The sequence below is a fragment of the Tursiops truncatus genome, chromosome 17 (assembly GCF_011762595.2).
Source record: "Tursiops truncatus isolate mTurTru1 chromosome 17, mTurTru1.mat.Y, whole genome shotgun sequence".
NCBI classification, from domain to species: domain Eukaryota; kingdom Metazoa; phylum Chordata; class Mammalia; order Artiodactyla; family Delphinidae; genus Tursiops; species Tursiops truncatus.
The window spans coordinates 74,280,892-74,294,737 of NC_047050.1; the positions used below are offsets into that span (position 1 = coordinate 74,280,892).

At 51.9% G+C, this 13,846-nt stretch overlaps 1 protein-coding gene across 1 annotated transcript in view; it reads right to left on the reverse strand.

Annotated features, from left to right (window-relative positions):
* The window catches only part of COL22A1 (collagen type XXII alpha 1 chain), a 261,283-nt gene extending 247,819 nt beyond the window's left edge, over positions 1-13,464 (reverse strand). The window contains exon 1 of the mRNA XM_033842909.2: positions 13,026-13,464. The gene's annotated coding sequence lies outside the window, so the exon portion shown is untranslated. The remainder of the gene's footprint in view (positions 1-13,025) is intronic.
* Between the last annotated feature and the right edge of the window lie 382 nt (positions 13,465-13,846).

Genomic DNA, 13,846 nt, shown 5'->3' on the forward strand with positions numbered 1-13,846 from the left:
AATCAGTAAACTGTGGAATGGAATACACATTCCATTGTATGTATGTATGTATTCCATACGATGGAACATTATTCAGCGCTAAAAAGAGATGCGCTATCAAGCCGTGAAAAGACATGGAGGAGGCTTCAATGCATATTATTAAGTGAAAGAAGCCAATCTGAAAAGGCTACTTACAGTATGATTCCACCTATATGACATTCTGGAAAAGGCAAAACTATGGAGGCAAGAGAAAGATCCATGGTTTCCAGGAGTGGGAGGGGAGGGAGGGATGAACCGGAAGAGCACAGAGGATTTTTAGGGCAGTGAAAATACATGTCCAAACCCACAGAATGGCAGCGGATCCAGGAGGCTGTGCGGTAACAGATATGGTGAACATACAAAGGCACAAATGATAGGAACGGTAGCCAGAGCCATGCTGTGGTTTCATTTGAACTGTTTTCTCTCTTCATAGCAAGCTGACAAAATGGTTATTACAACTGGGGAATCTCAAGTTCAGGAAGCTTAAGAAACATGTCCCAAATCATACATCCAGGAAGTTACAGAACTGCAATTTAGTCCTAGGCCACTGTCGTCCTAAATCCTGTGTCCTTTTAACTTAACCACAGAGGACTGGTCTCTGTCCTCTATAGAATGGAAGAACTTGTTTGGGTGTCTCACAGAAGAGGAGGGAAGAAAAGAGCCCGGTCCCTTAGGAGCCTTCGGTCCTGTTAAGCAGCAAGAGCATCCGTCCAGTCCTCACGTCCTCTCCATTCAGACGTCACAGATTTAAGTGGAATCCACTTAAGCCCCACGCTGCCAAGACGCAGGATTAACTTGATTGAAGGAGATGGAAATAGAGTGAGAAATGTGTTTTCCTAACCTCCTTCTGCATGCTATGGAATTCAAAAATATTTCCTATCAGTTCTTTTTTTCCCTTAGAAGAGGCCAGATGCCAGTCGTGTTTCTCTGCCAGTTGCTAAAAACTGTGAATGAAACCCAAGCTCTATCTCCTCTTGAAACAAAGGCGATTTCTTAAACTGGCCCCCAAAAGGGACTTGAAAGGCACATCGTCCTGCTGAAGCCATTGCCCGCGCCTTCACCCTTCCCCACAGCCGGATTAACTAATCCGACAAGCATTTATCCATCGAGTCCCAGACTAGACAGCAGGCGTTGTTTTAATCACTGGGTGTGGCGACATCTCTGCCTCCTTGGAGCTGACTTTCTAGGGAGGGAAGAGAGAAACTAAACCAAGAAACGAACAAATACCCATATGGTTTCCGAGAGTAATAATGGATTTGAACACAACAGGGTTATGGGATAGAAGGGGATGTGGTGGGCAGGACAGTTTCTACACTTTGTCAAAGGAAAGTCTCTGCTGAGTTGGGGACATCTGAACTGAGATCTGACTGACGAGATGGAGCCGGCCACTCAGAAGGACGGGTGGGGTAAGGGGGACAAGGCCTCTGTCAAGTCTCGGATTTCTGCAACCAACAGCCTTGGGAGTGGTCTCCAGACCTCAGGCTGGCCCCTGACCTCAGCATCTGCACGTCCTCATAAGAACCAAATGAGGCTCCCGACGCACAAACGGGATCTTTAGACTCGTGGGTGCAGCGGCCCCTCACTGCCCGCGACAGGGCTCAGAGTCCTCGTCACAGACCTTAGGCACCAGCTTGTACCCACCTCTCCGGCCTCACCTCTGTCACCTGCTTGCATGTGAGCTTGGCCCTCTGTGAACAGGGGAGAAGACAATGGGAGCACTGCCAGTGCCGGGAGGGGCAGCCCGCACTCCCAGGATGCCATGCGGCGAGGATGAGGGAGTTTCCCATGAGTCAAAGGAACATCACCAAAGGAAGCTGGGTTTGGGTTATTGGGCTGGCACCCGACCGAGAGAGCTGTTTGCACGACAAGGAGACCCCAGCGGGTACGCAGCCACAGAGGGCACTGCCCGCCGGGGCAGAAGCGGAAGGGGCAGGGGAGAGATCTCCCAGGGTGGGGGGCTCCAAGCCGAGGAGGCTCCGTTAGAGAACCACCACTTGGGTACCCGCAACACGGTGAAGCGTGGGTGGCAAGGACAGCCAGGAGAGGGCTCCCCTGCAGCCACTGAAGTAGGGCCTGCTGCCCCCCCAAGCTCCCCCTTCATCTTCACCCCGACCCTCCAGAGACAGAGGAAGAAGGAGCGAAAGAGTCCACTGCCCCCTCCGCCACCCAGGTCCCTCAGGACGATGGTTAACATCGGCGGTGATGGGAGGGCAGAGAGCTTTAATGTGAAGACAGGATGAAACTCCGAGACTGGAACAGACTGGACTAGCCCTTGCAGCACCTGAAAGTGAACAGAAAGTTACGTGATTTGGTCAAGATTGGCTAAGGGACAAGAAAAGGGGTGTTGGCCTAACAGGCCTGGAAGCACGGATGGGGAAACACGAAACCGTTCCACACTCCCGAGCTGCTGAGCGCCAGGTGTCCAGGGGCTTACCTGAGCATTATTGCTATTAATCACCCCCTGCGTGTGACCGTCAGGCCTGACGGGGGAATAAGAAACATGTGCCCTACCGCTAATCCACTCGAGGCTGGTGGCCCTCCCAGTCAGAACGGATGTGTGCGTGAATCCAGTTAAGATTCACCAAACATCAACCACACAGCAGGTGCAGCCCAAGGAATCCCCACGGTGGCCTCATGTGCTCAGAGTTACTGCTCCCTTTCACGGACTGGAAACCCGAGGCCAGGGCGTCGTCGCTCAAGGCCACGCAGTTAGAAAGTGGCGGAGGCTGATCTGCAGCAACATGGATGGACCTAGAGACGATCGTGCTAAGTGAAGTAAGCAGGACGGAGAAAGACAAATATCATAGGATATCGTTTATACGTGGAATCTAAAAACATGATACAAACGAACCTATTTACAAAACAGAAACAGACTCACAGACTTAGAAAACAAACTTATGGTTACCAAAGAGGAAGGGTGGCGGGGAGGGATAGACTGGGAGGTTGGTATCAACATATACACATCCTACCACATATAACATAGAGAATCAACAAGTTATATACAGAACTGAATCACTCTGCTGTACACCTGAAACTAACACAACACTGTAAGTCAACTATACTTCAAGTTAAAAAAAAAATCCAAATAAATAAAACGGCAGAGGCTGGATTCACTTTCTGGGCCACCCACCTCCTGGGGCTGCTGGCTGCCTCCCAAAGGGAAGCAGGGTGTAAGTGGAAACAGGGGTCCAGGACAGACTGTGGGCCCTTGAATGTCAGTGGTCTGAGTTCTGTGCTTCAAGTAACACGTAGCAAAACACTCCTCATTTTTGAATCATATGTGAGTTCCACAAAGGTGGAGACTAATGAGCTTTACGTGGAGTTGGGAGCGAAGGGCCGTATAACCTGGGCCCGTGTGGATCCCAGAAACGGAGACCCTGTCCGTGTGGTCCCCTCTGAGTCCCCGCACACCAGTGAGAGTCTCCTGCCTGCTCCCACTGTTGCCTACGCCTTCCAAGACTCCCTTCTCCAGGCAGAAGAATCCGTATCTTGTTTTGGTGAGAAGGTCTCTCCTACCCTTGGCCAATGTGGTTCACGTGAGGGGACCCCATGGCCCGGCGAGTGGGGTGGTGGGTGGTAGGAGACCAGACCAGGCCAACTTGGACTCCACATCCCTACTAGATACTGGAAGTTGACAAGGGACAAGCATATAATCCAGGCTGGGCCTATTAGGGCCATCCCTGGGAACTCTGCTGGAGTTTTGGGGAAGACAGGTGCGTTTCTGGGGAGCTGCTAAGTTTGGAGATGTAGAAGGCTGTTTGTCACGACATGGGAGGATCCTGATGGAGAAGAAAGCCACCCATTGAGGGGAACGAGACAAGCTTTGTCACTCGAGCACTTTAGCTCAGTGTTGCCCCAAGTCCAGAAAGCACCCAGAGCTTTTGTGTTGGGGATAAATATTTCCCCAGCCCCATTTTCTGAACCGAAGCCAATCTGCGCTGGGATACTTTCATGTGCAAACCACAGGCAGGCCTTGTACTTTACAAGGCCCAGCCGATACAGCCCCATCTCTGGAGCTCACCCAGCCTCTCCCACGTGGCCCCTGGCTCCTTACTCTCCTTCCTTGTTCTATATCTTGTCTCCTCTTCCTCTCCTTTCTTCTTTGATTGACAACTCAGCTTAGACTGGCTTTCCCAGGATCACCCTGCCCACCCTCCCCTTCCAAGGGCTGACTACCGAAATCCATCCAGATACCCCACCCCTGCACCTTCCTGGGCCAAGGGGGCGGTGGCACAGACGGGGGGCCCCCTCCCTCTAGACAGCCCCACCACCAGCACCAGAAAACGCTCATTGCCCTGCGTTGTTCTGAGTCTACGCAGACGTCTGACAGCTGTCATAACCCCATTCATATTTCTTTCATTTTCAGTATTGAATTCTTCCTGATTTTGTTCTTCTTTCTTTTCTCCCCTCTCCCCGACCCCAAATAGACTGTCTCAGTTCATTTCACAAGAGACGGTCTCAGATTACAGGGTCCTGAGGACACAGAAAGATATTTCTGTTTAACATATTTTGAGTAGCGTCTGGTCCGATGAAGCAATGCATATAAATAGTGTCAGAGCACCCACACTGACTTGGGAGGTGCCGACCCAGAAAGGCTCCCCTTTTTCTGGGGGAGCGTAATCAGAGCCATAAGCAGCGCCTCCCCCGTGAGATTTGAGACAGGACAGTAGGTGGAGCGCCGTGGGCCAGACGGGCAGTCGTTTGGTTCCTGTCTTCAGCACCGTGTGATCTCAGCTACTGTCTCTGAGCCTCAGCGCCTCGTCTGTAACAAGGGGATTAACCCAGCCTCACCAGCGGGTTGCAAGGATTAGGGTCCCTACCACAGAGGCTGGTTGCCTAGTCAATGGAAGCCATAAAAAGATTGAAAACTTTAAAAAGGTACAAGCGCTCGATTAAAGGAAGTTATTGCTACCAGAGAATCCTTTTCGGCATTTATTTCATACTGACAGTACTTTCTGGACCACCACATAACCCAGTTCAGAGACCTCTCTATCTGAGAGAGGTCCCCCCATCACCCCATGCCTGAATCCCCTCTCGGCCCCTCTCATGCCTTCATTTAGGTCTCGGGGTCCCCAGTAACCAGGTGCTGGCAACTTTGCAAGGTGCTCAGTGTACCTCAGAATTCTACACTGTTGGAGCAGGAAGGAGCTGGAGAGATGTTAACCGTCTTCAGATCAGAGCAGTTTCACACAGGCAATCCCCTCGGCGCCTGGACCATTTGGACCCCCTACCTTAAGAGACCCTGTAGTCTCAAACCCAAGCTCCCCGCTCAGCCCTGAGGGCACGCACCTCCCAGAGCCCCTGAAGACACTTTCCCTTTTGAGGGTAAGACTCTGACGTCTGTACCAGATTGTCAACCCCGTGTGTTATACTCTGTGAGTTTGCAAAGGACCTTGCTCACCCTGAGCACAGATGTCATCAGAGGAGACAGGTCTGTTCATATCATTTCCCAGCTGAAAGCCTTCTCTTCAGGCCTTTTTCAGTCTGGTACCAATCTCCTTTTCCACGTTCATGGTCTCCACCTACTCCTCATGGACCTAATTCTCCAAACTCAGCGACTTCCCTCTCTTTCTGCAACACCCCAGCATTTTCTTTTCTTAAATCCTAGCCATTGCCTCTGTTGTTACATCTGAGATGATGTCTTTTCCTTGCCAGGCAGACTCCTACTCATCCTTCAAAACCCAGCATATGTGCCTTCTCCCCTGTGAAGGCTTCTCTGATTCCCCACTATCTTCTTCAGGCTCCCACAGACCCCCGGTTTTTCTCACCGCACAAGTGATATTAAAACGGACCTACTTATCCGTCTGTCTTCTCCACGGAACTCCTCAGACTTAGGGGCTATATCTCTGGCCTCTCTTCCTCAGCGCCTGGAACAGTGATAGGCACAGAGCAGGCGCTCCTCGTATCAGCATAACAATAGGTGAGTGTCTCAACTAACTTATCTCTGTATTTAACTTAGATAATAAAAGGGCGTTCTCTTTTATTTTTTCTAAAAAAAATTTTTAAAAAATAATCTTGAAACTTCTACTTCCTGAGAACAGAGGAAGCATGTGGATTATGAGCATAGGAGTTACCGTCTCTGCCTAGTCACGAAGGGTTTCTTTTCTTCTAAGAAATCTCCTCAGATCCTACCAGGACCCCGACGCTCTGCAGGCAGTAGCAGGCGGGGAGGTCGGGGATGTGTGGGGAGGGACCAGGAACGGAGGCCCTGCAGGATGAGTTTTCTTCCCAGGAGTTGGTTCACAAATGTGTCCAGCACAGTGGGACAAGCACATGAGCCACCTCGACCCGGGGCTCCGGCTCCCTGCCTTCCGGGAATTTCTCCCACCAAGGGGGGCCCCTGTGGGAGGGACCTCTGTGGTTTGCTGTGTCTAAAGTCGGGTTATCTAAACCCCATCTGAGCATTTATTGGTAGGAGAATTCCACAGGAGGAACAGAAGAAAAGCCTCTTGAAAGGTTCTGTCTGAGGAAAGAATCGCTGCAACCCCATCCTCTTTCCTTTTCACCTGCAGAACCACCCAGACACGGCTGATTAACACTCGCTAACGCCCTCACGCCTTTATCCAGCCGGGGACTTGCTGTCTCACTCACTGCTTCGTGAATCCGCTCCCTCGCCTGCCCCTCCAGGCAGCCGCGCACCCACGCCCTCCCTCCCTGACTCAGCACCCACCCACTCACCTACACAGATGCTCACTCACGCGCAGGCACGGCACCCTCCCCACTCCCACCCAGGTCTACGCCGGGGGCTGCAGGGATGGAGGTAAACTCCTCATACATAAAGTAATTACTAACTACCTGTAGGATTGTTGCAGAAGTTACCTGGGGGGAGCGTGTAAGCACGCAGGGCCAATGTCTGCGTTCCAGTAAGTGTGGCTGCACGGTGAGCGGCTGGCTGGGGAGTCCTCCGCGGCACAGAGCACCTGAACCCTCACCTGAACACCGTGAGCAGCTTGGCTTCTGGGCTGTGGGGTGTCTGCCCCTTGATTCCCTAAGCACACACCTGACCCGCAGCAGGCATTCAGAGCGTGTTAAATGGACGACCAGATACACTCCTGGGGGAACTGACCAACCAAAGAGACAAGGGATTATAGGTATCTGTGTACAGCCAGAGCATCATTTGAGGGAGAGGGCGATCAGGTGGATCGAGGTACTTTCTTTTCCAACGCGGGAACAGGCTGGTGTGGCTGACAGGGAATCCTGGGGCCTGTATGACCTTTGAAAGGTCCTAGAAAACTGACCTACCAGGCATTAAGGATGTCAGATCAAGTCACTGACCAGAGGTTCCCAGGCCCTGAACTGACCCGTATCATGTTTTCTCTGGTGATTCCTGGACTCGAGCACAGAGATGCTCTAAAGGGCACTGAACCACACAGCTAGCCAAAGAAGGGCCAAATTCAGACCCGAGCCAGACTTATACACACCACCACGGCCCCGTCCGTGAATCCAGGCCCCCTGAGCTCAGTGGGGCCCCCAACAGTGCCCAAGGTCCAGAGCTGCCTGGCCATCACTCAGAAGCCCCCTGAGCGGGGAAGGAGAAGCACCCACCGCGTGTGTCTGGATGTGGAATGCTGTACCGGACCTCGCAACTATCGGTACCGCTTTTCCAATTTTGATACTTCATTGTTTTATTGTGATTTAAACCAAGTTGTAATTTCGTTAATCCAATACTACGTGCCACGCACTTGACTATCACCATTTTGAAATTACTTCCTTCCACAAAGATTTCTTGAGTTCCTACTGTGTCCAGCATCGTACAGACACTGGTAGTTCAGAGATAAGAAATATAAAACCCATGAACTCCAGGAACTCATTGCCTCGTGGCAGAAACAGACCAGCCCACGGCGGGTTACAGCAGTCGATGATGTGGAGCTGTCGCAGCGTGGGGTGCTGGGGGCGAAGCACACCAGGCAATCCAAGACGCAAGGAGAGCCCACGCTGACTTGCCCACGGCAACTCAGGAGCAGGGGAAGAAGCTGGGATGCCATTAGGTGTTGCTTCAGAGGCCTGGAAACACCCCATCCAGGGTCCCATCCCGCCCATCAGCTTTGCTAAAGGCGAATGGGGACCCTGGTACCACTGCCCAGTGGCCTCACAGCAAGCGTTAGATCAGGCAAAACGCACCTGAATTCAACCTTTCAATTATAAACAGAGTACTTCCTAGGAGCCAGACGCTGCACTAGGTAAACACGTTTTAGTGTTCATTGCTCTTGTCCCCCAATCGTTCAGATGCTGGATTTTGATTGATGCGTAGGTTTGGATATAAGATTCTGAAAGGGTATTTGCCAGAACGTTACTATTGGGTAAGCTGGGGGGATGAGAACACAGGGCTGTTGCCAACATTGTTGCCCTTGTGAAAATACGCTTTCATTACTTTTATAATTTAAAACATTCTAACGAGAAATATTTTTTAAAAAGAACAAAGATTGTCTAAATGGTGTATTTGCCTCTTGGGATAAATTCTATACCTTTACCTTATACACTAAGGCCACGTGGAATTTTGGTTCAGGGTATGAGTTTTGCCCTAAGACGTGGGTTTGAATCCCAGTTCTGCTGCTTACTAATTGTGGGACTGAATGTCCATAAGCCTCAGTCTATCCATCTGTACAAGGGGTAGCAGCACAGCCAATTCACAGGAGTAAGTGATGTGAGAATGCACAGTATACAGCCTGACGCCCTCTGGCATCCAATCTCAGGCTCAGGGTCACATTATTTTTGTTTCTACAGGTGTCAAAAAATGTCATGGGAAAGGCGATTTCAATTATTCTAAGCACCTCCAAAAACATGAATTAAGGGCTGGCAGACGGAGGTGGCAGGGAGAGAGCTTTCGTCTTAACGAGGTATCTAATGATGTACCCGACTCCCTTGGGAGGTGGTGACTCCTCTGTCCCTGGACAGAAGTAGGTGGGCAAATGCTGGGAGACATGATTCAGTCACTGGATAAGGAGATTGGGCAAGGTGGCCGTGAGCTTCATCTTATAGCCTTCAGATGCAAACGCCTATAAAGGGAATCCCCCAGCCCCTGGGCTGCCGGGCAGTCAAGGCCAGCTCCAACTGGTTCAGATCTGCCAGGATGCAGTTAAAGCAAAGGTTTCTCCTTCGAGAGAGTTCCAACCAAAGGACGGTGGAAACTATTTTTTTTCTCAAAATTGTATTATGAACCAAACTTTAAAAAATGAAAATGATATTCTCATCTCTACCAGAACGTAGACAGAATTAGCTAGAAGTAGTGAGCATCCAGTAACTGGGAGGGTACAAGAAAAGGCAAGTGGGCAGCAGCAGGGAACTTAACCATCAGATGGAGTTTGCCCCTCGAGGGTTCTGACAATGTCCATGACCACAGCGGGCTGGTGGCTCCATGCATTCCCTGGGTCTCGGCCAAGACTTCCCTTTGTCTGTGCCACGATGTTACTCGGCCTTCTGCCTCTCATGAATACTCAGTCCCAAACCTCCTGAGAGCCATTAAAATGGCCATGACCTTTGTCCCAGAAACCCTATTCCTTGGGAATAGTCTGCCAGACCACATCGAAAAGGGGCCAAAGTCACGTGCAGAAAGATGCTAGCTGCAGCGGCCAGCGAGAACGGTGAGCACGTCATGGCTCATCCACTTGAAGGGATTCTAAGAAGCAATAAAAAATGGTACTTACTAAAACCACAGAGGAAGTGACCGATTTTGCTAAATAATAAAGATGAGGAGTGGTACCTGTCACAAGATCCATTCATTCAACTCTGCATTCAGGCGGTCATTTACTCATTGCAAAGCAAAAGGCGGAGAGGTCAGTGTGGCCCCTGGCCTCGGTCTGGTCTCCTCAGACACCAACCCCCGCTCCAACACACACACACACACGCACACGCACACACACACAGAGGCATGCATGCATTGCACCCACAATGCCGAGTCACATACACACACACACACACACACACACACACAGAGGCATGCATGCATGCACCCACAATGCCGAGTCCTGGGCGGGAAGACCAAAGAGCCAACCTCTCTATGCCCAGGTGCCTCTCAGTAGACCTGTGTTTGAGACCCACCTCTGTCTCTAACTACAAAGCAGGCGAGTCACTCACATGCTCCTGGACTCTGTTCCCTCATCTGTAAAATGGGGGAATTATACTTTTCCCATCTTGCCATATCCCTCTTCCTTGACTTTTTTTTGGTTATTTTCTTTTTCTTCACGAAAATATTCTTGTCATTTTAATTTTATTTAATAAAAGTTATTAAAAATTAAAGTTATTTTTGTCAGGCAACCTGCCATGTCTTCAATTCTTGAGTAGGAGGTTTGGCTAAACATCGTCAGGGACAATTCCCACCCTAAAAGAATCCCCACGGGCCTTTCTCATTCTGGTTCTCCCCGGCTGGCCTGCATTAGTATTGATGGTTCCTTCTGTCGATGTGACGAGGGCTTTGATTTCCCAGACGTAGCTTTGAATCCTGACTCTTGTATTCTCTCTACCTGCCCTCAGGTAAGTCATTCAAACTCTCTCCTTCCGTTTCCTTGTTCACAAAACCGAGATATGAATGGTCCACACAGAGTTCCCAGTCCTGACCCAAGTGACCACACAGCCTGTGTTGGCCTCTATCAGTAGCAGCACTGAGGAAGCGAAGGGGGCAGGAGGGAACCAGCAGAATTCTAGGGCCGGAAAGGAAGCACTTCAGAAGGGGACGATCTCAAGCTGGGAAAAGACCCTAAATGTTCACCTGACCATCAAAGTTCAGATTAGCCCCTCACCAGCACTGCGAAATGGCCATCCAACCTCAGTTTAAATCCCTCCGGCGCTTGGGGTCCACCCTGCAGTGAGCAGATCCGGGGGGGTGGATCTGCCCCAATCTTCCTACTGGACTGGAATCCAGTGTCCAATGAAACTTCGCCCACTGGTCCTCCTTCCACTCTCTGGGGACCAAGAGGACAGATCAGTCACCTCTTCTCCACAGCATCCCTCCAGATTCCCGTGGCCACACCAGAGCATCTTTCTTACAGTCACGCTGACCTTTCCTTGTGAGCCACGCGTCTGTTCCCAGGACATCCTGCTTTCTCTCCTCTGAAAGTGCCTTCACTTATCTGTAACCCTCTTAGAATGGAATCAGACCCAGAGAGATAACCTGAATCTTCCAGTCCAGAGCCAGCAAACCCCCTGCAGGTCACACAGACGACCGTGCGTGACCAGAGGGCACAGGACTGGCTGAAGTGGGCGGCTCCTCGGAAGGCCTCCCGGGGACACATCTTCCCATTTTTCAAGAGAAGCCAGAGATTAAGATGCGTACGTGACATCTCCTGAACATGTTATGTTGGCAAGTAATTAAAACAAATGTAAAATAACCTAAGAAGCATTACAACTGTCTGTGGGCTGGACCAGCCTGTGGGCCACTTCCTTAACCGTTTTGTTAATATGAAAAAAACTTTTGAGAATCTGATGAAACTTTGAAGAAGCCCCATAAAAAAACAGTTACAAACAAATTTCTGCTCCCATTTGAAAGGCCCCGTGGATCCCCCGGAGGCACTCCTGGATCCCCAGGAAAGGAAACCCTCATCTCTTCCAGCCTCTTGCCAGACCTGGGAGGCCCAACAAACACAATTTGGTGACAATTTCCCAAAGTCACGCAGCTGGCCCCTGAGTAGCAGCGTGACAAGGAGATCTAGGATGGGGGGGCGGGTGTTTCCTCCCCACAACGACTGATGCCATCCCCTCCCCAGATCTGTGAAGCAGAAGCAAAGTTAAGATGCACCGCATGCCAGCGAGGTCCCAGGCACTCACAGAGCTCTTCCTGCGTCATTTCATCATCTCCACTTGGCAGGTGAGGAAACTGGAGCTCACTGGGTGCAGTGCCCCCAGCTCAGGGCAGCCAGAGAAAGCGACTGAGTTAGGAGCAGAAGGCCAGACAGGCAGCAAGGCTCCTGCCCTTCACCTGCATCTACGCCAGCTGGCCAGCACACCTCACTTGGCCTGCCTCTGGCAACGCCCAAGCCCTGGAGCTTAGAACTTTCCCGGAACAACTCATGAGCTAAACTAGAAAGGCCCTGAGATGCAGCCCATCACCAGGGGGCTCTCCCAGCTCAAGTCTGGCCTCCTAGGATTTTGCCGGGTGTACATCCTCAATGAGACACAGACAGACTGGGGCCTGAATGACCTGTGCAGAGACAGGAGTGCTGTACAGGGTTCTGGAAGATGACAAGTAATGAAGTTCTGGGGAGGGAGACGGGGCACGGAGCGTCAGGACGAGGCCGGTTGGGCTGCCTCCTTCAGGACATGCCTGATAAGCGTGTCCCCTGTCTGTCATCTCTGAGTCTGGACTTGAGTGGGGAGAGGGAAGGGCACGTTTTCCAATAACGTGACTATAACCTGGTACAAGAAACTCAGGTCTGCTACAGAGGATGGATTTGCAGAAAAAGAACAAAAACACCTTCCTGGGCCAGAGGAAGTTGGGAGAGGCGAAACACACTGCTCAGATAGGAAAGAGATTTAAATTTAGACCAACATGCAAAGTTCCTGGACAATGAATACAAAACCAGAGGGAAGCTATTCTTCCCCCACTTCACTCCCTTTGTGATTTTTTTTGTTTGTCCTGTTTTTTGTTTTTGTCAATCTTTCTGGCTCTTACTCCAAATTTCTTACTGGAAAGTCGAAAGAAGCTGGGGTATCTCAGCAACTCTAAAAGCAGCAATGGGAAACAAGCCGGGCATCTGACACGCGGCCCTCAGCCCTGTGCTCCTGCCTCCTGGGGCTGCTCAACTACAATCAAACAGGTGCCTTCTCACCGACTTTGCTCCTTGCTACTAGAAAGCTCAGGCAAAGCACAGACCCACCTCGCAGGACCGGGGTCACTGCCTGAGGAGCTCCGTGTGTTCTGGCTTCAGAAGGAAACAGATCCTGCTTAGGAGAGGGCACTGTCCCCAGGGCGCACGCCCCCAGGACTCTCCCCTCCTGGTCATGGGGAGATGGGGGGAAGCCTGAAGCCCCGTGACCTCCTGCAGCCCCCAGCGGAGAAGAGAAGCCGGCCTTACCTGGTGGGGCAAGAAGCTCACGGGGATGCCAGCTAGGGTCCCAGTCCAGGCGGATCCACGGGAAGCAGTGTCTGGAGAAGACGCCAGCCCCAGGCAGCCCCCTCCTGAGGGTCACCTGCCAGCGACCCCACCCACCCGTCCCCCAAATCTAGCAAACTGACTCGCTAGATAAGACTTGTAATAGGTCTGGGGGGCCCCCGCAGGCCAGGGGTCCGGAGAGAGAGCTAGTTTTCAAACCGATAACTAAATAAATACAGTAAAAAGGTAAGGCTTGGCACTCAGAGAATAAAATAGAAAGTGTGTGAGAAACAGAAAAATAGGGAAAGGGGGGACACCTCTCTGGGGAGAAATGCAGCAGCAGCGGCAGCCAACCCAGCTGCTGCGCAAGAACAAAGCTGCTCGGTCCCCCCAGGGGCGAAGGGGCCGGAGCGGTGGGATCCCCAGCCGGGAGCGCGGAGGGCGGAGCCCGGCGATGGGCGGGGCGAGGAGGGGCGGGGCGAGGGGCGGGGGGAGCGGAGAAGGAGACGCTTGGGCCCCCGCAGCGGGAGGGGCCGGAGGGGCGGGAGGCCTCCCGGAAGAAAGAGGAGGCAGCGAGGCTGCGTGCCTGCGGGGGACGGGGGCAGGGGCCTGGGGAGGGGTCAGGGGAGCAGGAACGGTGTCGGGCTCCAGGCGGTAAGGAGGAAGCCCACGACAGGGCCCGACAACGCTCCGTCCAGTTATAGCCTTCAGCAGATATTTTGGTCCCTCTTACAGCCGGGTCTGAAATAGCCCCCTCCCTGGGCAGCTGCCTGCAAGTTTGGAAAGTTGGGAGGGGCAAGGGG